Genomic DNA, 24,286 nt, shown 5'->3' with positions numbered 1-24,286 from the left:
GGTCTACTGTTTGACAGTTTCCAAGATACTTTTATTATTGCATGATCACGTTGAATCAATATTAAATTATACGCATAATTTCGATTGCATCGCTATCAATCCATCATCATGAATTTAACACCCAATAAAGAGATATTTCACCCACAATCCGGTCACAAATAACCTACCTTCCCACACGCTCAGTTGAACAACGATAATTCATCAACCGCGGCACCGGAAATATTTCCTTTATAGCACATTCAGGAGTCCTTTCCTATAACGTGCCGTAATACCCGGAAACTCAATGCGACCTTATAAAATAGTTCCCGTTCGCGTGACGTCATGAGGTCCTGCATAAATTACACGCACCCATTTGTAATCTGACGTGTAGACCGCACGGTGTTTACCGTCCTGGGACATGGTATGTCAATATGTGTAATTAAGGTAGGCTTAGTATAAGCCACAAATGCGGACCAGAGGGTTTATTTACTTCGAAAAACGAAATCCGTAGTTTCGGATGACAGATCGCACAATTTGTTACTACGAACTGTTACGGATCCGATGACGTATTCGACGACGGATCCGATCCGTTCATCGTAATATTTCAGACGTGTAATTTGTAAGAAGTTATACCATTCCTTTTTAAAACCATCTGCGAGGATAAAATTCCAGTACTTTCTCCAAATAAATATACAGGAAATTGATCCTACCACTAAAGTAAGCTACAGAACGATGACGGACCCGAAGTCATTTGGTAGTAAACTTAAATTCGAAGTTCGTCGTCTTTTCGTTTCATACCGACGTTTCGACGTTTGTTTTTCGAAGTAAACCCTCACATGCTCTCTGGTACGACAATGTCATTCAGCGTTGAATGTATTTGATAGTTTGGTTACGAATCTCAAAATCTTATCTACAAAGGAATTTGTGGTTCCCAGGGTCAGTGGTTTTGCCGTTAGTGTACAGGGCACACACTTGGAAAATCTTGTGTAATGATGTTTGGATTAGAGTTTTCTAAGAAAGATTTTATATCTTAATACTATTAGATAGTGTTTAGTTTTGGTTAACAAGACTAAGCTAAATCTAGTAATAGACCTAAAAATCGAGAAAGTGTGTTGGCCGTCATGATATTCTTATGTAGTATATTACTTACTCTATGTTAGCGTATGTAAAATCTGAGCTTTATGGCATATCCAAATTAACTTCCAATAATGAGTGGGTTGACAGCTAATTGACAACCAAAATATAACGGCACCGCCCCGAATTGAGTAGTGACTGGTGGCTAAATAGTGGAGTGTCTGGAGCATTCAAAATCGTAAAACCTCGGATTAGAGTTATAGTGAATGAATTAATACGATCGATGTGGGATATTGTTTTTTAAACTATAAATTGCAATGTTTACCCAAAATTTTTTGTGCACTCCATTTTTCATTGTTAAAAAATATATTATAAAAAATTAATGTTTGACCAAATATTTTCACTTTAAACAGTATTTTTTTTAAATTATATGTTAAATCTTACCTGAGTAGACATATAGGAACATTTTTCAAAGATACCTGTGTATAAAAATAGCAGTAGGGTCTCGAACAGTAGAAAAACGTGGAAGGGAGAGCGGAACGAAAGCTGCTATGTACAATGGAATTTCTCGGCCAGTTTAATTATAAACGAAACGTACTCTGTTGTGTACATTTAAAAAAATAAGGTAATTAATTACGACTAATGAAAAGAAAAAAAAATTAGTACAAAATCTGTTTATTTAAATATATTACACTGTTGTCTACATCAAATATTTTCTTCTACTTCATCTATCTGTATAATAGGTGAAGTATTGGAACAACTATTTCCGCTGCACTGTTAACATGCTACACTGCAGTATAAACCACTTTTCTGCATCCACACGCAGCTCCACATCCCTTTTTGCAATTACAAAATAACATTTGCAATAAATTATCCGGAGCAGGTAATTGATTCATTGTTATTGGGATGTACATGTTATTGGAATACTTCCATCCCCAATTTTCAATAACTACGTCATTTCCTAGCCATGTCTGAATTTGTAGGTACACTCTTTTAAGGTGCTCAAACGCTGCATCAGTTGTTGTGATGACAAAGAACACTCATATTTTTGGATGTTGCTTTTATGAAAGAATTAAACCTTAATGTATTTAAATCATGAGTTTTAGACGGAGCGCCATATAAACTCAAAACACATGCTACACCTGCTTGCAATATATTATTGGGGTCTTCATTGATATTTTTAAATATTTTCTGAGTCGTGTAAATCAATCCGTTTCTCAAATTTTTTGGCAAACTTGATTTTTCCTTTATTGAAAAACGCAGAAGTAGTATCACAACCCGTAAAGGCATGTAAAAAAAGAATATATTCTTTACAATTTGGTAATTATTTTTCTAAACATTTTGATGAAAATATCTTCTGTTGAACTTTGCCTCGGGATGGTTTTAGAAAATATATTTCACGATCTTTATCTACCAATGCCGTTAATATCACTGAGACATCGATATCTTCTGACTTTACACTACTAAATACTACGTCTAAAACTCATGATTTAAATACATTAAGGTTTAATTCTTTCATAAAAGCAACATCCAAAAATATGAGTGTTCTTTTGTCATCACAACAACTGATGCAGCGTTTGAGCACCTTAAAAGAGTGTACCTACAAATTCAGACATGGCTAGGAAATGACGTAGTTATTGAAAATTGGGATGGAAGTATTCCAATAACATGTACATCCCAATAACAATGAATCATAATTTATAATTTATTATGTTTTGGAATTGCAAAAAGGATATATGCAGTGGTGTTTATAGTGCAGCATGTTGTGCAATACTTCACCTATTATACAGATAGATGAAGTAGAAGAAAATATTTGATGTAGACAACAGTGTAATATATTTAAATAAACAGATTTTATACTAATATTTTTTTTTCTTTTCATTAGTCGTAATTAATTACCTTATTTTTTAAAATGTACACAACAGAGTACGTTTCATTTATAATTAAACTGGCCGAGAAATTCCATTGTACATAGCAGCTTTCGCTCCGCTCTCCCTTCTACGTTTTTCTACTGTTCGAGACCCTACTGCTATTTTTATACACAGGTATCTTTGAAAAATGTTCCTATATGTCTACTCAGGTAAGATTTAACATATAATTAAAAAAAATACTGTTTAAAGTGAAAATATTTGGTCAAACATTAATTTTTTATAATATTTTTTTTTACTGACTGCCTCGGTGGCGTAGTTGTATTGCATGTCCGGTACAATAGCGCTCTGAAGTCCTGGGTTCGAATCCCGGGTCGGGCAAAGTGATATTTGGGTTTTTCTACTCAGTATCAGCCCGGAGTCTGGAATTTGTGCCCGATGTGGCGATAGGCTCGCCCCTATCACATCATGGGACGGAACATACTTGGCGAAAAGTGGGTGCCCTAGTTGCGCCTCTGCATACCCCTTCGGGGATAAATGCGTGATGTTATGTATTTTTTTTTAACAATGAAAAAATGGAGTGCACATAAAAATTTTGGGTAAACATTGCAATTTATAGTTTAAAAAACAATATCCCACATCGATCGTATTAATTCATTCACTATAACTCTAATCCGAGGTGAAAACCTCCAGGCGCTCCACTAAAAGTGGTTCAAGAAATTCTTCAACAAGAAAGAACATTGTTATTTCAGTTTGTTACAGTTATGATTATTAAAATAACATCTATAAAAGTGTATACGTATTTTAATAATTGAGTAACTTGCGTGCTCTAACCGCTATTATCAAATTAAGATTTTTAGTTTAGTAACTATTCTCCAAATACCTATAATAAAAATGTTTAAACCTTTTTATAGATTGCAAATTATATTCATAAATACTCAGCTAGTTAGTAGGTCCTACAGGTCATTGTCTAAAACTCCGTGGTGGCCATCTTCGACCCATTAGGGACAGCTGCGGGCTACCTCCGACGAAAGCGTCTAGATTGTCTTCCATAACCACCCATGCGCAATGCCGCCTAGAGTAGCCTATCTTTTGCTGTGGGGGGCTTCAAAAGCCCGCATACCGAAGAATGCCTTCAGCGTCAACGGCAGCGTAAGGCCTACCTTCAGCGCTGCCGTCCATCCCAGGGGTCACATTAATGTAATCTAATGGGAGACAGCCCCTGCCACCCACCCACGACCCCTCGATGACCCCTATTATTCGCCTCTTACGACAGGCAAGGGATACCGTGGCGGAATTCTCCAAACGCCCCCAATCGACAGGGCGGACCGGTCATTACCTACTGCATGTCAAAGGTTAAGATTTATTATACAGTTTTTGGATTAGATACTAGAATATTCCAGAACGATGAAAATTTTATACGCCGGTCCCGGGTTATTGATTTCATACTTTAGAATGTTGACAGAAAAATCTAATATCTTATAGTGTAGCCCAAATACGACTTTACGTGTTATAGTATCAATAACGTATTGGTTTCAACTGCCATTCGAGTTATTTCATGAAATTTTTATAAACAAATTTTAATAGCGCCCAGTGAGCATATTCGGAACTAAAATACGACAGCGTGAACATTGCGCGCGTGTAAATTTTGCATAGTAAATCGTGTAAACATATGCATAGTGTCAGAATGTATAGAAAAGGGCGGAACGTGTTTCCTTTTTTAACTTTAGTCACGATAACTATACTATAAAGCACAAATTATTAGCAGATATACTGATATTTTTTTACAGCTCTGTGACTGACTAAATTACGTCCTATGTAAAAACTACCATCGACCGCCTGCTAAAAGCCGGCAAACAACTTGAGCACAATACCGCCTGAGATTTGTTTTTGCATAGGTTAGTAGAGCTACAATTACAAAAAAAATCCTCAACATGCTAGTTTGTTCAAGTTACTTGAAGTTGCCGTCTGTTATACTATTGTTGGTTTTGATAAAACGTAGCATGACATACTCACTTAATAAGTTCGTGTTCGTGTCAGGTTGGCGAGCGTTTACGGTGTGGAGACAAAGGGTGCGCCGATGTCATGTGGCACTAGGTCATGGTGGCGGGGATCCTCCGAGTGCCGCCCTGTTGGGATTATATTATATTAATGACACGTTTACACGACAACGGCACTTAGATTTTTATTACAGGTCGGGGAGTGACAGGTCAATTCAATGATCCTAGTTCAGTGGCCCTACTTCCGAACACGGCTGAATGGCCGGTCGAGAGTAACATTTGAGTTGACTTTGTGACTTGTGCTGGGTTTACGGTTGAGGATACTTTCCACAGCTGAAATCTAGATTATTCCAGACTGTTAAGTTGTTTAAAATGTCAATCATTTATATTGTTGTGTGCCCTCAATTTATTGCACCTCAAATTATCTATTCGTAGTATATTCATTTTCAATTGGTTCTAGTGGCTCAACGCAAATTATCTCAGATAGAAAAGTTGTTTCAAAGATTATGTTTGTTGCGTAATTATACAATGAAATACAAATTATTTTCTAATATACAAACTGTCTTGCAAAAGACCGGGCGAAATGGAAGGATCGCTGAAGGAAAGCGGACCCTGGCATCTTGGCCAGAATAACGCCTAGCAAAAAAAAGTAGATACAAGCTATCTAACATTCGGTACACCCTCCTCCTCTAAACCTCTTCGAACAATTATTCCTTATTTAATTAAAGCTATCCCACAAATTGTTGATTTATCATATCTAATGAATCGAATAGTTCAGTGTCTACAAAATTGTTCTGTCCGAAACGAAGAGTTCATAATTTATTCAACGTCCAGTGGTTTTAGGCTAAAACTTGAAATAGATTGATAACTTCCGTAGCGTGGCGGTCTTGCTCATGCAAAAGTAAGAACAGTTGTACAATGTTCGGGATTTATTTATGATAGGAATTTATAATTCCACGTATTTTTGAACTATAAATTATATTTTAGATTGTGTTAGTGTGTACAATTACTGTTTTTACTTTCCATTATAATTTACGTTTAAAACTTTAAGTATATAACATTCAGCAAAATTGCCTTAAAGTTTGCGGTAGCCTAGTTCTACATGTTCAAAACTCAAGGCACAAACCTCTGCCTTTTCGAAGTTACGTGTGTATCACTAGTCGATTGTGTTAACATTGTAGGAAAACATTGTTAAGGAACCTATGTACCTAGTAATTGTTCATAAGAATTTCAAGGTATCTGAAGTGTCCTGAACCACACTAACCTAGCATGGCGGACTAATGCCTAAACTCGCTCAATAGTACAGGAGGCCTGTGCTCAATGCACATTTTACTATGGAGCTGGTATTATTATGTTTTTATTAAATTTTGTTTTTTTTTCATACATCCAAACTTCTTGGTCTGATATGATGGAATTATTTTGTGTGTAATGTTGTGTCCTGATTTGAAAGACGTTTTTAGAGTAACTATTTGGCATGATGACACTTAATATCCATGTACTAGGGTCGACTATCGTGCAATAACAAAAATGACTAGTTTTAGGTATCCATTGATTTATTTACTGGACAGTCTGGGTGCTTAAATAAAATTACGAGCGATTTGCTTCTGTCATCAAGTTTCGACCCCATTGATCGATCACAATTTGTTTAATAAGGAGCTGATATACATCTATAAAAAATATGTTCAGTAGTTCTTAATATATTTAAAAATGTATGCAGAAGCTTTTACGCCACAAAAACCTTCTGAATAATTGTTCCCAAATCCAATATTTAAAGAGAAATTTAATTTAAAAAAACTCGTTTTTAGTCAAGGTGGAAGCTAATAAAGTGGGCTCTATTTCTTAAGCAAATTTATAGCGGTCGAAAAGATTACCGAACAAAGGAGCCGAGGTCATCGGCTGCAAATCTACGTAGCCAAGTGATAGGTAAGGGTTCTTAGCGATTTTCAACGAGATAAATTTAATTCGCAAGTTCAGCGTTTATTAGAACTTCGCGGCTTACTTTTCGGATGAGTTTCAATTTTATATTTCCTTAGAGATAAGTAGATTATCTATGTAGGTTTTGAGGTTTTAATTTTATATTTCCTCAGAGATAAGTAGATTATATGTATAAGTGTGTGAGATCCAGTATTTTTGGGATTTATATATTCCTAAGTTTTAATCAACAAAAATAAATATTTTTTGGCCAATATTATATTTTTCATAGTTCCGGTTTTCTAACGTCCATTAGTCAATTCATATAACTTGAAATCTTTTATAAAATAATCGTTCTTACGCACTTTTAGTATGCATTGATAAACATCAGTCTGACGTCTTGTCTACATAAAATTTGTTTTATTACATATGGTGTCCATAAATTTACGCAAGATTTATGAAAATTAACTCGACATATCTTAGTCATATACACAGTAACAAAAATATGGATACAAATTTATGTTGTCTTACCTCGTCCTCATACGAGATTTCTTTTTTATTAATTTCATACTAATACATTGCCAAAATACTTAAGGGTTTATAGGTACTTTACATCTCTATACCGCTAAAAGTAAACCATTTTATGAATGCTATTTTATGAATAAGAAACTGTATCTGCAAACAACGGGAATGCGCAAGCGCAATGCAGCGTTGATTTCTTTGACGTCACTTGCTTTATTCTACGATTTGCAAATAGGCCACTCGATTCTAGGATTGTCGGTATAATTGCTACTTTCATCTCTTATTCTTATCTAAAAATATGTCTAGTTACAACAATAACGTGTTTTATATCATGGATAGACAAACTCGATGAATAATTGAATCTGTTTACTCCTAGAATTAATACTAGCGTGAAACTGTGCCAGAAAGTCTTGGGCCTGTATTCAGATCAGACAGTCTATGTTTTTCTAACAAGATTTGCCTACGACTCCATCCTACAAACCAATTGATCGAGTAAATTCTTTATGTGACATTCTTAAAGGAACGTGGTTTGTGGTTACCCCAAATTGAATTGTTATACGACGATGTAATAGGTGGCAAGCCTGTCCCTAATACGGCACAATTTCCTGACTCCTTACCTGATACTAAATAGAAAACCCTATATCACTTTGCCCGACCTGGGATTCGAACCCAGAGGCGTATCGTACCGCGCACGCAATACAACTACGACGCCGATACAATCTATTTCCTAATTTTTAGATATTAATTACGTATAGTTAATTAGTTACTAATCGCCGTTAAGAGGTCAAAGATAAATGTTTCCTACAAAATAATTTACTTACACTGGCCAGTAAGACTGTGACTTAATTTGCCCTTATTACCAAAATTTGCGGACATTTTTAGGTACTTCAATATATATTTTACCTTGCTATAAAATATTTTATAATAAAGGCATTTATATTTTTATTCCTCAGTAATTAAAAGCGATGATCATAAATGGACAAATTATTAATTAAGTTGATAAATTGGACGTTGTTATTAAATTGGGACAGCAAATGGACTACAGATTTATTTACGTGAATTTTATTAACTGTTTTATTGCTTTTATATCATAAAATTTGTAAATGCCGAGGATTTTAAGGGTTTCGCGTAGCTCATAAAAACAGTTATATACGTCCTTTCTTTGTCTTTGAATCGTGTCAAGGGAATTTTTTATGTAACTGCTTGAAATATCCAGCTCAAATTAACATCAAATATCAAGTATAAAGTAATAAGAAGAAATACCTAATATCATGCCTGACTGACTGACTGCCTCGGTGGCATAGTTGTATTGCATGCCCGGTACAATAGCGCTCTGAGGTCCTGGGTTCGAATCCCGGGTCGGGTAAAGTGATATTTGGGTTTTTCTGCTCAGTATCAGCCCGGAGTCTGGAATTTGTGCCCGATATGGCGATAGGCTCGCCCCCTATCACATCATGGGACGGAACATACTTGGCGAAAAGTGGGTGCCCTAGTTGCGCCTCTGCATACCCCTTCGGGGATAAATGCGTGATGTTATGTATGTATGTATGTACCTAATATCATGAAGGCTGCAAAGTCTTCGAAATGTGTGGAGAAAAGTAAAATATTAAAACCGCGATAAAATCCGTAAAATAGTTTAATTTAAATGTCTAACATTCGCGTAAACATTAGAAATCATTAAGAAATAGATATTAATAGCACACATCAGTTAATAAATAAATCACTTCAATTAAGATTCCAGAGAGTCCCGGTTTCGCTTTATTTTTTAATTTAGATTATACCACTACTTACTCTACAGTCCACATCAGTTGCGAAGGATCCATAAAACCCAATTCCTGCCGGCTTCTCTTTGTAACGTATGTAAAACCTAACTATCATTGGAACGATTTGCAGACCGCATTAATGATTAATATTATTACCTATAAGCTGGGTCGGGTTCCGGAAAATTTTAGCCTTCGCCACTGTTACACACAATATCGACAACAAAATTGCTAATCATGTTATTCGTGTTTTGTTTATGCCTCGGGTATTACAAGTATCAAACCATGTATCAAATGTTCGTTGAATTTGATGTTACCTTTTTCGAACATTTAATCCAAAAGCTTACAGTAAACGTTTATATATTAATGATTTCTTATATTTACGCGAATGTTAGACATTGAAATTAAACTAATTTTTCGGATTCTATCGCGGTTTTTTGTTTTTTATTTTTCTCCCGACGTTTCGAAGACTTTGCAGCCTTCATGGTCACGGGGGACTGAGGTGTGGTTCCTCCGCCAAGTCAAAGTTACAATATCTACCGACATTTTACATTTATCCAACTTTTTTAAATTTTTAGCTGTTGGTGGTCCGATCTACGCAGAATGAGCTCACAGTGTCTTGAAGTCTGGCAGCCGGTCTTTTGGGTTCCGATTTAATTAAATGTAGAACTGGATCCCAGGCTTGTGCAAGCTTCCAACCATCTTCCCTATTGAAATTAGAATGTTTTTTAATTTCAATAGCCTCGCGAATCATCCTGGGCAGGAATCGGTGTTCTTTGGCGAGGATTTGTGGCTTGTCTAGTCGCAGATAATGATTGGCGCCTCCTTCAGAGTGTTCAGCGACTGCAGACTTCGTCGAGCGTCGGTGTTTCACGTCAGCTATATGTTCTTTTACGCGGGTCCCTATATTTCTTTTTGTTTGCCCGATATAAGAGAGGCCACAGTTGCAATCTATTTTGTATACTCCCGGTTCTTGTAGAGGTATATGACACTTGACAGGTGGTAAAAATTGACTAATCTTCTTAGGCGGCTTAAAATAAGTTTTATGGAAGCACGCTTCAGGATGTAGCCAATCTTGTCGGTGACTCCTCTTACATATGGTAATACAACCGGAACACGTTCAACTGTGGCTGGTTTCACTCGGTTTCTGTGACGGCGGCGTGGAATTTGGAGCTTGTTGTCTCGCAGTACTTGCTTGACATGTTGCAGCTCAGCGGCCAGGTGTTTCTCGTCACAGATTCCTTGTGCTCTCTGAAACAAAGATTTGCCCACGGTAGCTAACTGTTTTGGATGGTGATGAGATTCACCGTTCAGATATTTATCAGTATGGGTCTGTTTCCGATGCACAGTATGACTTAAGGTCTGATTAGGATTACGGATGATTAAAACATCTAAGAAAGCAAGAGATTTATTCTGTTCTAACTCCATAGTAAATTGGATTTTATTGTTGATGGAGTTGAGGTGATTTAAAATTCCCATTGTGAGTCAGATCGACACACCAACCTACAGATTGGCTCAGCACGTAGCAAAAGTGCTTTCACCACTTAGAGGAAACACTAGAGCGTCTGTGAAGGATTCATACCAATTTGTCAGCGATATTAAAGACCTAAAATTAGCTGACAATGAAACTATGGTCAGTTTTGATGTCCAGTCTCTCTTTACGAGCTTACCAGTACAAGATTGCATCAGAATTGTATCTAAGAAGTTGGCAGAGAATAACATTCCTGTAGAATATGCAGAACTACTCCAACATTGCCTTACATCTGGCTATATGTTGTGGAATAATCAGTTCTATGTACAAGTTGAGGGGGTAGCGATGGGCTCCCCTGTATCTCCGGTAGTCGCCGATATATTTATGGAAGACTTCGAGGAGACAGCCCTGAGTACAGCCCCGGTCACTCCAAGGTTTTATAAACGGTACGTAGACGATACTTTCACAATTTTACCATCTGATAAAGTAACTGCATTTTTAAATCACCTCAACTCCATCAACAATAAAATCCAATTTACTATGGAGTTAGAACAGAATAAATCTCTTGCTTTCTTAGATGTTTTAATCATCCGTAATCCTAATCAGACCTTAAGTCATACTGTGCATCGGAAACAGACCCATACTGATAAATATCTGAACGGTGAATCTCATCACCATCCAAACCAGTTAGCTACCGTGGGCAAATCTTTGTTTCAGAGAGCACAAGGAATCTGTGACGAGAAACACCTGGCCGCTGAGCTGCAACATGTCAAGCAAGTACTGCGAGACAACAAGCTCCAAATTCCACGCCGCCGTCACAGAAACCGAGTGAAACCAGCCACAGTTGAACGTGTTCCGGTTGTATTACCATATGTAAGAGGAGTCACCGACAAGATTGGCTACATCCTGAAGCGTGCTTCCATAAAAACTTATTTTAAGCCGCCTAAGAAGATTAGTCAATTTTACCACCTGTCAAGTGTCATATACCTCTACAAGAACCGGGAGTATACAAAATAGATTGCAACTGTGGCCTCTTATATCGGGCAAACAAAAAGAAATATAGGGACCCGCGTAAAAGAACATATAGCTGACGTGAAACACCGACGCTCGACGAAGTCTGCAGTCGCTGAACACTCTGAAGGAGGCGCCAATCATTATCTGCGACTAGACAAGCCACAAATCCTCGCCAAAGAACACCGATTCCTGCCCAGGATGATTCGCGAGGTTATTGAAATTAAAAACATCCTAATTTCAATAGGGAAGATGGTTGGAAGCTTGCACAAGCCTGGGATCCAGTTCTACATTTAATTAAATCGGAACCCAAAAGACCGGCTGCCAGACTTCAAGACACTGTGAGCTCATTCTGCGTAGATCGGACCACCAACAGCTAAAAATTTAAAAAGTTGTATAATTGTAAAATGTAGGTAGATATTGTAACTTTGACTTTGCGGATGAACAACACCTCAGTCCCCCCCGTGACCATGAAGGCTGCAAAGTCTTCGAAACGTCGGGAGAAAAATAAAAAACAAAAAACCGCGATAGAATCCGAAAAATTAGTTTAAGTTCAACGTTTATATATTATTTATAATTAGATTTTAATGAAATTACGAAAGGGAAGCCGATAGGAATCGGGTTTTATGGAACCTCTACTGATCTGTAACGTATGTCGCCGATGCCGAACGTGAACCACGTCATGTTGTAGTTGGACTACATACAGTTGTTGCTTAATACCGCCTAATATTAAACAATACAATAGGTTGCCTATTGAGTAATACCAAAACCCGAAACTTTAAATTAAACGGTGCGAATGTTTCTACCGCTCATATTTTCAGTAAACTATGAGAAAATAACGAAAAATACACGAACTGTTGATTAGAATGTACAACATGCGATACCAAGTTATTTGTTTGTTTGTTTTAAATTGTTCTATTTCGACTTCTGTCAAGGCCTCCGTGTGCATTTAGCGTAACGATTAGGCGGTGGTATCCTCTAGTTCATGTTATGCTTGGGGTAATGTTATAAATCTAGACATAAATCTATCAGCGACGAATTGCTAGTTGCAAGAGAGACCTTCCAGTATTGCCCTAAATTTCAGAGTTCAGCCCTGTAGTTTTTACACCATAACTGCCCAAGAGTTACACAATAAAGAATATTATTACAAGCAAATCAGGCATCTATTTCTTTACTCCTAATAATCATAATACAACATGATTGACATCGATTACTATTTTCTTATCAATGCAGCGTCTTGAACATACTAAACATGATTCTACTTATATTAAGCAATGTTTCCAAAGGTTTTTTTTTATTTCACACTTTCAATTCACGACATTCCCTCCAAATTTTGAATAAACTTTATTAAATGTTAAATAAGAAACAACATTTTGTTACAAAATATGTAGATGGTTTAAATTCAAAGTATATATCTCACTGTAATACAGTCCATCAATTGGACCGACATCCTGACACAACAAAATGTTTTATGGCATACTGTGACGTCACATAGCAATTGCTAGTTGTATTTTTGTTAATATCGTGATACCCGCTAAGGCGTGGTCAAATAATGGACGTAGTTACGGGTTTATAAAACTGAGTGAAAAAAACGTATTTAAAGGAGATGCGTGTTAATTTATTTAACACACGGTACGTCTTCATTCTCGAAGGGGTAGGCAGAGGTCAAAGCCTCCATTTTTCACCTATGTTCCTTCCCATGATATGACAAGGGGCGAGCCGATCGTCATATTAAGCATAAATTCCAAACTCCAAGTTGATAGAGCAGAAAAACCTAATAACACTTTGCCCAACCCGGGATTTAAACCCGGCATCGCAGAGCGATGTCGTGCCACCTACGCACTACAACTACACCACCGACAGTCACATACAATTCATTAATACCATAAATGTAGTTCATTTATAGTGTTCTGCTTTAGCACACTAAACATACACATCGACGGGTGCAAAGTGAAAAAAGTAAAGTACAATTTTGAGATTTTTTTATTATTGCAGTAACTAACTAAAAAATAAATATACATGTAAATGCCATATGAAATAATGAAGCGGTAATGAAATTTTTAAACAAGTTTAGTTTAAAATAAACAAAATGGGAGCATTTTTTCTTATTATACGCTCTCCTGAAAACTAGCTGTTTTGTATATAACTCTTACTTTGCACCCGTCGATATATAATAAATAATATACTATTAGCCCTATGTTTTACACTGTCCTACTGCTGGACACGGGTGTCTCGTGCTGCTGAGAACGATTAGACCTTAGTCCACCACGCTGGCCTAAACATACGCACCTTTTCTAGATTGTTAACTATGTGTAAAAATAACAAATCAGCAATACCTTCAAAGGTAGTCTTAATTACAATCTAGTAACGAATTATTCAATCGCCAGAACCATTTTATGTTTTTAAGAAAATATACTTGGAAAAATGCGAAAGAACGGAAATAACAAAAATGTATAAAATATTTATGCAGCACTATTAGCAAGTTCAGCAGCGAATGCATAAACTTAAATAAATTATATTTGCATAGGATCAAAGTTTGTTCACATAATAAATGTAGTACACTCCTAAATTCTTTAAAATTTATTTAAATAAACCATATCAGCCCTATATTATATACTGTCCTGCTGCTTGGCACTGGCCTCCTCTACTACTGAGAGAGTTTAGGCCTTAGTCTACCACGCTGGCCTAGTGCGTTGACAAACTTCACATATCGACATTCCTTCCAAACAATTATCCTATTAAATGCTTGTTGATTAATATCTTTATGATTTTTCGAATAACTTTAATGAACAGCCCAATTCTAGATTATTTTGGGAATTTAAATAAAGTTTTAATACGCAAAAATCGCTTGCAGGCCTTTGGGTATGAGGAATCTTTATTGTCATGTCTAAACAAGAAATCATGACAATAAATAATAAAATCTGTAAGTGTGAACTTGTTTGGCTTTTGGACACCTAAATTATTGCTGTAGGGGACCGGCCTATGCTTGATTTTGTACATTATTCTATATGTAATGGCTTTTAATACGAAAAAGAAGCACGTCTGCGAAAACAGCATAAAAATTGGTTAAAAAAATGAGCGATTAATTCATATTTAAAATATTGTAACGTGCAGAAGTGGGCACGATGTGGGGATATCGCTTCATCTCTTTCTTTCGCACGCGTCGTAATTCCCGATGACGTCACATGTGGATATTTTGTCTCTTTTCTGTTTCTTGTTAACTACCCCTTCCACCGAAATTCAAAGACTCATAACTTGTTGATTTTTTACCGGATTTTAATAATCCCTTTTGTGTTATAATTTATATAACGTAAATATTTGATAATAGTAAAGAACAAAAATGAGTCCGGTACCCTATTCCTAGTATAATTACATAGCTTAAGTTTTCCATGATATAAACAAAAAAGTAATTTTATCGAAAGTGTACGAAATGTTAATCAAAATCATTTATAAGTATCTATATGATGCCGCCGTAATTCTTAAATAACAAGTCCATGATTACATTGAAATCTCCTTCTAAAAGATTGCTGATATGACACAAAATGCGCCAGATTGACAGCCCGTTAAGTAATGATTCATTTCCTGCACTCACATGTAAGATTTATCTCATTCTGATACAGCAAACAGTCTATAAACATTTAACATTTTATACGGAGAAGTCTGATATATCTCCACAAAACATTTTTTTTTTTTAATTTCCTTCTTCTCGGTCCTATTAGAATTTGGAGTTGACAATATGTATTTTTTTAAATATTGTGCCGAAAAAACTTGGCTTAGTTCTAACTATTAGCTGCCTGACTGACATTACAGCCATCTAGGGATCCCTTCAAAACGAATGGTAAAAAAATAGTGTTCCATCTCAGAACGAAATCCAAGACTTCTTGGTCTTCTCCCCGTACACGCTGTTACTATACGGTAAACCAAAGCGACTTTTCTTAGCAAATAATAGACATAAAATGACAGTATATAATATATATTTACTACGTATATCACTACACAAGTATATTTCATAGTGTATTATGTATGTTTATAATTAGTTTCAGTTTCATACCAGATAATCCTTCCTTCGTTCTCGAATTCCGTCAAACTTGTTTTACTGTCTTCAATTGGAATTTACATACAAGGCCGTGGAAAACGTGTTCATTTTCAACGTAGCAATTGAACTTGTATTAATAACTAGTTCTACACCAGCAACAAATTATTCAAAACGAATGACTAATTGAACAAGGGAAAGTAGAAAATGTTTTACCACACATTCAGCCGCCACGAATATAGTCTCTTACGTGTTCGATACGTGAGCGGCTTAATAAACCGACAAAGATTTTTTATTACCAAACACTCCACACATAAAGCGGTACAAAGAGTTTTCCCACACGTATTTCTATCAGTAGCATCACACCGCGAATAAAGTATTATGTGACACTTCCTTTGAAAGCACTTTTACCGTGTATCGCGGAAAAATCAACCATTATATTTTATGAGAGAACGCACTCAACGCGACAAACAAAAAGGGATGTACGTTGTTTTAAAGTTGGATATAATGCTTGTGCGCAGATCTCCGAGCGACTGGGCAGGCCCCTTCGGTTGATCATATTCTATTATCATTTGATGGGCCATCTCCGTTTAGGCCCGAGTCATTGTGCGAGGAGACTCGGTTTGTTACTTATAGATACCTTAACGGATTGGTTAATCGTGATCATTGAATGTCACGAGTCGCTGAACTCAATATTGTATTAGCAAAGTGCATTAGCGACGAGTCTATATATGACTTTAATATATTGGTTTAATATGACCCCAGTGACATTCCGTATCATAAACATTGAACGTGTTAACTTGTGGTGCACTCTTTAATCTAGCCATATTTATTTAGCTAACTTAATTAACAAAAAACACAAGTTCACGCCTTTTACTCCGATAAGTTAAGCAGATGCCCATCTAGTGCACTAATGTTTTGATCCGTACCATGATATGATGGCAGGCGAGATTATTGTATTATCGAACATAATTTTAATTACAATAATTTTAGACTAATTTATATTGACTGACTAGAAAATCTTATCCCGAACTTCGCGGCACGCGGCCTACTTTGCTGCCATTACACCAATAAGCCAATAATTAATATATAGTCTAAATTTAGCAATGAGTAGTACAAACATTAAACGTGGGATAAGACAGAAACATATTTTAGGCGAAGGCATATAGGTATAAGCGGATTCTTACCGGCTTCACTTTCATATATCTAAGCAAACTATTAAATGATATAATTAGCTAAAAATAATTAATATTTATATCATAGTGGCCTAAAATCGAATTATAATAAGTGTCATTTATGTCGGCTTCACTTTCAAAAAAATTCATCCTTCGCCACTGGTACCATCAGTGTCCACAGCCTGCATGGTTCATGTAAAAGTAAAAACAAAATGCAGTAAATACCGCTCTTATATAACGAACAAACTAGAGGGTTACTTACAGCAAACTTGTATGTAACGAGAGCCAAGTACATAAGAATTTAACGCATATCCAAGTATAAAGTGAATACAAACTATATTTGTGAAGTAAAATACGTGTTGAATATTATATTCGCTGCATAATGTTTGCACGACTAGGAACGAGAGTATTCAGAATATGAATTTGCTTAGAATATTTTAAACTACCCTCTTATTGATATATTTAAATATCATGTGTTACCTTAATACTTCGTTAAGACTATGCTATGGAAAGCACATTTGAGATTTTATACCTTGATATCAGAAAGCAGGTTTTATTAAATACTTTTGCTCGTGGTACTGCACACATGAATGAGTTTTTCCGGAACAAAGTTACCGCTTTTTATTTTCCCGGAATAAAATAGACGCTATATTTTAAGTTACGCCTCTAGATAAATCGGTGTAAACTGCATTCAATTCCACGCGCTAATTTATGCTGTGATGACAAACTCATAGAAAGGCAGGCAGACAAAAACTCCAAAAAAAAATATTGTGGCTTCTGTTGCTCTAATAAAAAACCCTATATTATTTTTCTTCAATATCAAAATGTACAGACCTATACCTGATACCTATACCCAGACCTATAACAATTTTATTATATGTATCGATAGGGATTGTAAAAAGAATTGTATACGTAATTTTTAGATTAATAATCAGGTTCCCCAAGTAACTGTTTATAAAAAAAATTAAGACAACAATGTCACGCAGGTAGATCAAGCTCGCAAAACTACTTCTTTATAAATCGGCTTTCTGGTTTAAATCAATCCTAAGCACTCGAGAATAATCTAGCTTCCTATTTTACAATAACAAAACCGAATTCAGTTCCTTGAAAGTCCAATTATTAGGAAAAGTATTATTTGTACGGTGAAGGCAAAATGCTCCTACTGCACGTGATGGTAATCAGAGTGGTTCTTATAGTATGATGATTATCCCTATAGAGCTCATTGACAACACAGCTTCTTAATAGCGTGAGATTTTTTTAGAATCGTAGTATTTCCAGATTATAATTCAATTTAAACGAAAAATAGCCCTCCGACATTACAATATTAAACAAATTCAATTAGGTATTATCGTCAAAACTTACAAATTATATTTTTAATAAAGGAAATCCCGACGATCTACGAGCGTTCTTATTTTATCTAAGCAACACCGACTACGGGCCGTATCGGATAATTTTAGAGATGTGGAGCAGAGGGTAGATATCGATCGGGCGGTTACGTGCCACCGAGGTAGACGATATCCACACGGTTACGATATTTTCTTTCCCTTGAACTTGGATAGATGTTTGAATGTATGCTTTATGGCTCTTGTATAAAGGAAGTATTTGTCGACACACTTAAAAGTATAATAACTTTAAATTTTGTATAATTGCAAAATGTATGGTATTGTAACTTTAACTTTTCGGACGACTTTGCAGCCTAAGGCTGCAAAATTTTTTAAATGTAAAATTATAATATAAGAAACTGTGATAAAATCCTTAGTTTTATTTCAATGAACCTACCTCTTGGGCCATAAGAGGCTAGTGTGTGTAATAAAAACAATAATAATATAAGGCCTGTATTATATACTGTCCTATTGCTGGGCACGGGCGGCCTCTACTACTGAGAGGGATTAGGCCTTAGTCCACCACGCTAGCCTAGTACGGATTGGTAGATTTCACATACCCTCAAAATTTCTATGAAGATCTCTTTTATGCAAGTTTCCTCACGATGTTTTCTGTCAATGTTAAAGCAAGCGATAATTATTCATAAATAATAGTTACATAATTTAGAAAAGTCTAAGATTTGTGTCCTTAGGTTTTTAACCTGCGGACATTCGTCTCGGCAGTCCGTTCCACACCTAGCTAGGCTAACACCGCTTTTTGTGTATGTAATATAATAATATTAATATTATCTTTAGCAAATTTCACAACCCAATGACGACTAATTTCAAATATTTGTAATACTATGCCAACATTAGGAACTTTACATTACTCCGCTGTTTAAATATTTTAATCAGAATATTATACAAAACAAACATCTAAATTGTATGGTTTAATACATAGACCATACCGTGGCTTATGGTTTAGGAGCATGGTATTTCGGCTGAAAACCATGAAGTTCAATGACAAAATCGTGCATTTTGATGCCAAAATATAAATAAGCTAAACCGAATTAACATAGAAGATATCGTGATATTGTAATCTCGGCGAGGTCCGAGTAAATTATTTGCACCTTTGCCTAAACCCTTTGAAAGTAAACGCGAGAGCTTATATTACATAATATCTCTTATCTTCATACATGTATTAATTTATTTAACTAAGTATCTTACCTAGTTTTTTTTAGTCACCAACTCCAAAATTTGCAATCATTACATACCTTTTGTATTTTATTTTTTTTTTATTTTTGAGTGGTTGTTGAAGGCGGTAAAATTCTTGTTAAAAGGTTTCTTTCATAAAATACTAGGTTTTGCTCGCGACTTCGCCCGCATGAAGGAATTTCCTGGGATAAAAGTCCGGCAACATATTTTCCCGGGATAGAATGTAGTTTAAAACATTCCCAGGGTCTTAAACTATCTCCATACCAAATTTCATAAAAATTCGTTAAGACAGAAAAGGGGACTTCGTTTTATAATATGTATAGATTAATCTATCTTAAGAATGTTGTTACGCACTAGCGTTTCTAACAGCCCTACCACGATAACAATGTTTAATATAACAACGATAACCTTCGCCCGATCGTCTCAAATTGGTAATAACTTTCTTTGAACAGATAAAGATCTAAGTTTTGACGTTTATATGGGCTTTGCTCACGATACGGTGGTTCACAGTAACGTTTGTAATCCAAATGAAATCTCATTATATCTCAGACTAACGTTTAGTAAAAGCCATCGGAAAAGCCGTTCCGATGATTTGTGACACGCCAAATTGCGGAACGCAGTTAAGAAGTTTGTCAGTTCATTTAGTTTTGAAAGAGAATTAGTATTATTTCTTTAATAACTGGTAAATCGAAGTTGTTCCAATTACTTTGTATACTGGTGGTAGGTCTCTTATATGTGAGAGTCCACTTGGGTGGGTACCACCGCAATGTCTAATTCTGCCGCCAATCAACAGTGTGTAGTTGTGTTCCGGTTTGAAAGACATTGTAACCAGTGTATCTACTGGACATAATAAGACTTAACATCGCATGTCTCAGGATGGCGAACGCTTTGGAATACCAAACAATACTTTATAATTCAAAGCGTTGGATGATGCTTCTACTGTTTATGGGCGGTCGTATCATTTACAGTCAGACGAACGGCAAACTCAATCGTAAAAATGTTTCTTAAAAGTACGAATGAATCGATATTTTAAATCGCTATTAGTATTTAAATGAAATTTAGTGTGCAGAGCAACCAAGTACTGGACTAATATGACCTTTTATCTAGTATACACAACTTTCTAACTCATATAAGTGAACTAGTAAAGGATAATTGAAAAATAAATTCTAAAATCTTCAAATCGTATCAGAAAGACGGCTATAAATAAACAATAAAATACAGTCAGGGGTCCCTATTCCGGTTACGGGGGCAAAGCCATCTTTTTGCAAATATGGGCGTTCTATTCTAAGCACTTTTTATTTTTTAGGTGACTAAAATAAATAGGGGACTTTTCGGCGCGCTTATGTATACAGCTATTAAAGCTGTCCTCTGATTAGAACGCCTGAAATTGCTAAAAGACGGTTTTGCCCCCGTAGACGGAATAGGGCCACCTGACCTTACTAATATTATAAAGGTCATAGATTGAGAATGTCTGTATGTTTGTTAGAAGTAAATGCATATAGAGGTGAACAGATTTGGATGACATTTGGAATACGGATAGGTTCTGTCCTGGATTAACATATGAGCTACTTTTTATACCGGTTATTTGCTCATACTGAAAATAATTGAATTTGTTTTTTTTTTAATAGATGGCGCTGGTGTCGTACCCTGTGCCAAGGACTTGCCTATAATGCTTTTCGCCTGGATGAAGCCGCGCGCAACACCTAGTGTATAATAAATTTACAGAGCAGAGATTACCAGGCTCCCTTAATAAGTCACCCCGGGTATGAAGACATTGTTCTGAACAGCCTACGACGAGCCGCGAACTTAAGTTTGTATTGTTGCCATTTGCACTTCCTCTTATTGTGTTCTTACTTGAGCTCAAGTCTTATTGTAGAGTCGGTATTGTTTTCTGTAGGTTCTTAAATACATCTAAAAATATTTTACTATTGTTTGAAAACAATCACGGCTGTTGGCACCGGGCAATCATGAATATTAAACTATAATAAATTCATGATTACGTACTGCATAATATATTACTTCAGATACGAATATATAAAATTCATACTATAACTCCGAGGAAAGGACCCAAAAATACACATTTTTTTTTTAATTATCCCTTACTTTTTTTAATACAGGCAAAATGACTGCACCTGATGGTAAGTAGAGTGCGGTCCAATAGAATGTCGACTGACGAGGGATGATTACCCCTCGTCAGTCGGCAAAATTATGCCGTTAAACCGGATATACACCAGCTGATCCCGAAACGCAACAGACTTACGTAGGCCACTATGGCGGTTTAGACTTGCCTGGAATTCAAACCTTTAACCTCCCAATCCACAGCCTACGTAAACCAATAGACCAAAGGACCAATTGAAAAATACTTTCAAATTCTAAATGTAACCCTTTCATACGTCTGCCCAATAAATGACACAATTATCTAGAAAGCCCAGCACGCTCGCAACCTTTGTAAGGTAAACGTCAAAGGATTGCACTACGAAAATTTCACTGTAACTACAGTTTAATTTTGTACCAAGCGCAGAGTAAATTTTGTGGTCACTTTGCTTCTGTGACACAGAGTAGGCACAAATGAAGTGATGTCGCTCATAATCTGCCAAATGAAAACATGTTTACACTCGAAAATGTTTTGAATGTTAGTGTGGTACTTTGAGCCACATTTCTATTTATTTTAACCTAAATGATCTTTACAGTTTCGTCGATATTTCCACTATAAAGCCATATTGTTTATTCTAAAGATATGTTTAAGCATTGATTTTTTTTAATATATGTCAAATATACAAAAAAGTAACTTTACAAATAAAGAGAAAATAATTATGAACGCGTAATAACATACAAAATAAATTCATTTCGCTATAAAATCTACGTGAATATTTTATAACAAGCTTACCAAGTATTTGCTTATCTATATAATAAATTGTGGATAAGGTACACAATACTGCGTCTACATTTAAATAGAGAAATTCAGAATCAGTTAAATTAGTCTCCAGCCTCGATGTGACTATCATACTTTGATTGCCTCGTCGGCGTAGTTGTATTGCGTGCACAGTAAGACACCGCTCTGAGGTACCGGGTTCGAAACCCGAGTCGGGCAATCTAATATTGATTTTTTTCTGGTCAGTATCAACGCGGAATTTAAAATGTGTGCCCGATATAAAGTGAGCCATAAGAAAAAAAAGAAATATATTTTATTTCAACAAAATAAATGTCGGTTTGCATATGCTTTGAAGTTTCCTTTTAAGAAAAATTATTAGCTATAATTAGTCACGAACCAACGTAACTTCATAATAAAATGTGAGTATCTCCTTTAACACGTTAAACGCCTCGTCAAATTCCACTTTTACAAGATTATCGCTACTAAAATACGTAAGCCGATATATTTATATCTCAAGAATCTATAAACCTATGCAAAAGATATTATAAAACGAAATTTATGAACCTATGCAAAAAATAATATAAAAAAAATTAAGATGAAAAGCGACCAATGTTCAAAAACTACAAACATTGTACAAAGTTAAAATACAGGGTGGAATTTAATCAACTGTTTCCCACACATACATAATATATACTCAGTAAATGAAATAAGTACAATAAATGTATAATTAAAAAAGCGGAACAATAAAAAAGCCTAACTGTGCTGTTTTTTTTTCCTAAATACCACATAACTGTTGTCTATCATTTAATTTCGTATGTTTCGGTAAAACAGTAAATTAAATTCCACCGTGTATATTTAAAAATATCAGCAAAAAAGTCAAACTGCAATTTAAGGAAACAGTAAAAAATATGCAAAGAATAATATTCAAATAGGTATTATCCGACGCATTTAAGTTGGCCAAATTCACTGCGACACTTCAAAAACATCAGGAAATGTAGCCAAATTTACTTTTGCAAACAAACCTACAGTTGAAAATTTGTTTGAACTTGGCAGATGCCCTTTGCTTTTCCATATTTCCCGTTGTTGTCGTAGTTTTTTTTTTATACGAGACGATATAACTCGCGGATGATTTTATTTTATCAACTCGGTTTAATATTTCGTTCTCAGTTCTTATTAAATTTTAAATACTTAATGGATTAACCATTTTATCTAATTTAAATACTATCACTAGTTTAAAGTACTTTTGTTTTTCAAAGGAAAGATATAGCATAAATTCCAAGTGTAAAAATAGAAAGAAGCCGAGTCAGTAATACTACATAACATTTATTTATTTATTTCTATGGTACATCAACAGCATATATATTAACAAATTAAAAACTTCTAAAGACATAATAACCATTAGTGGCTGATACATATGCCTATTAGAGATATACACATTACACAACTAAATTATAGGTTAACTTAAATACCTAATAAAAAAAAAAACAAAAGGAAATTGACTAACATAACATAATTTACGTAAACATAAACCATGCTTTCTTAATATCCATAAATCATGAGATTTAGAATACAATTAACACGTAATGCAGGCTTATGTCGGCTTTAAGTGCTACATAAAACGTGTGTAACAAACGACGTCTAAGACAAGATTTATCTCTGGCCTAAGTAACAAAAACCAGCTGTTGACAAGACAAAACCATAAAGTAACAAAATGGTTTGTGGCGGGAACGAACGCGGCTTTTTAATTAACCAGTGTTGTGTGTACAGTGTAGAATACTTTGTTCATATTTTGCTTTACATAAAGCGTACGGCTATTTTGGGCGTTTGTTATAAGGAATGAATTTACTAATTAGCTTGCTTTAACGGTGAATAAAAACATCATGAGGAAACCTGCATACCTGAGAAGATTTAAAGGAATTTTAGCGGTGTGTGAAGTCTACCCATCCGCATTAGGCCAGCGTGGTGGACTAAAGCCTAATCCCGATCTCGTCGGCTTAAAAGTACTTAATTAATAAATATTTATACTTGTTTTAG

The 24,286-nt window shown here is 35.4% G+C and overlaps 1 protein-coding gene across 4 annotated transcripts in view; it reads right to left on the bottom strand.

The window, feature by feature from the left end:
* LOC115442358 (leucine-rich repeat-containing protein 70) overlaps positions 1 to 24,286 on the bottom strand; it is a 144,145-nt gene that overhangs the window by 10,963 nt on the left and 108,896 nt on the right. For 2 of the 4 annotated variants that reach the window (XM_030167371.2, XM_030167370.2), the window contains exon 3: positions 4,938 to 5,050. The gene's annotated coding sequence lies outside the window, so the exon portion shown is untranslated. Of the gene's footprint in view, positions 1 to 4,937; positions 5,051 to 15,647; positions 15,817 to 15,845; positions 16,156 to 24,286 lie in introns of those variants that run through there. The other 2 variants (XM_037439706.1, XM_030167373.2) reach the window with 2 other exon arrangements.

This window comes from Manduca sexta, chromosome 17 (genome assembly GCF_014839805.1).
Source record: "Manduca sexta isolate Smith_Timp_Sample1 chromosome 17, JHU_Msex_v1.0, whole genome shotgun sequence".
NCBI classification, from domain to species: domain Eukaryota; kingdom Metazoa; phylum Arthropoda; class Insecta; order Lepidoptera; family Sphingidae; genus Manduca; species Manduca sexta.
The sequence above is the reverse complement of the archived record's forward strand: the minus strand, read 5'-3'. Positions and strand labels throughout refer to the sequence as shown.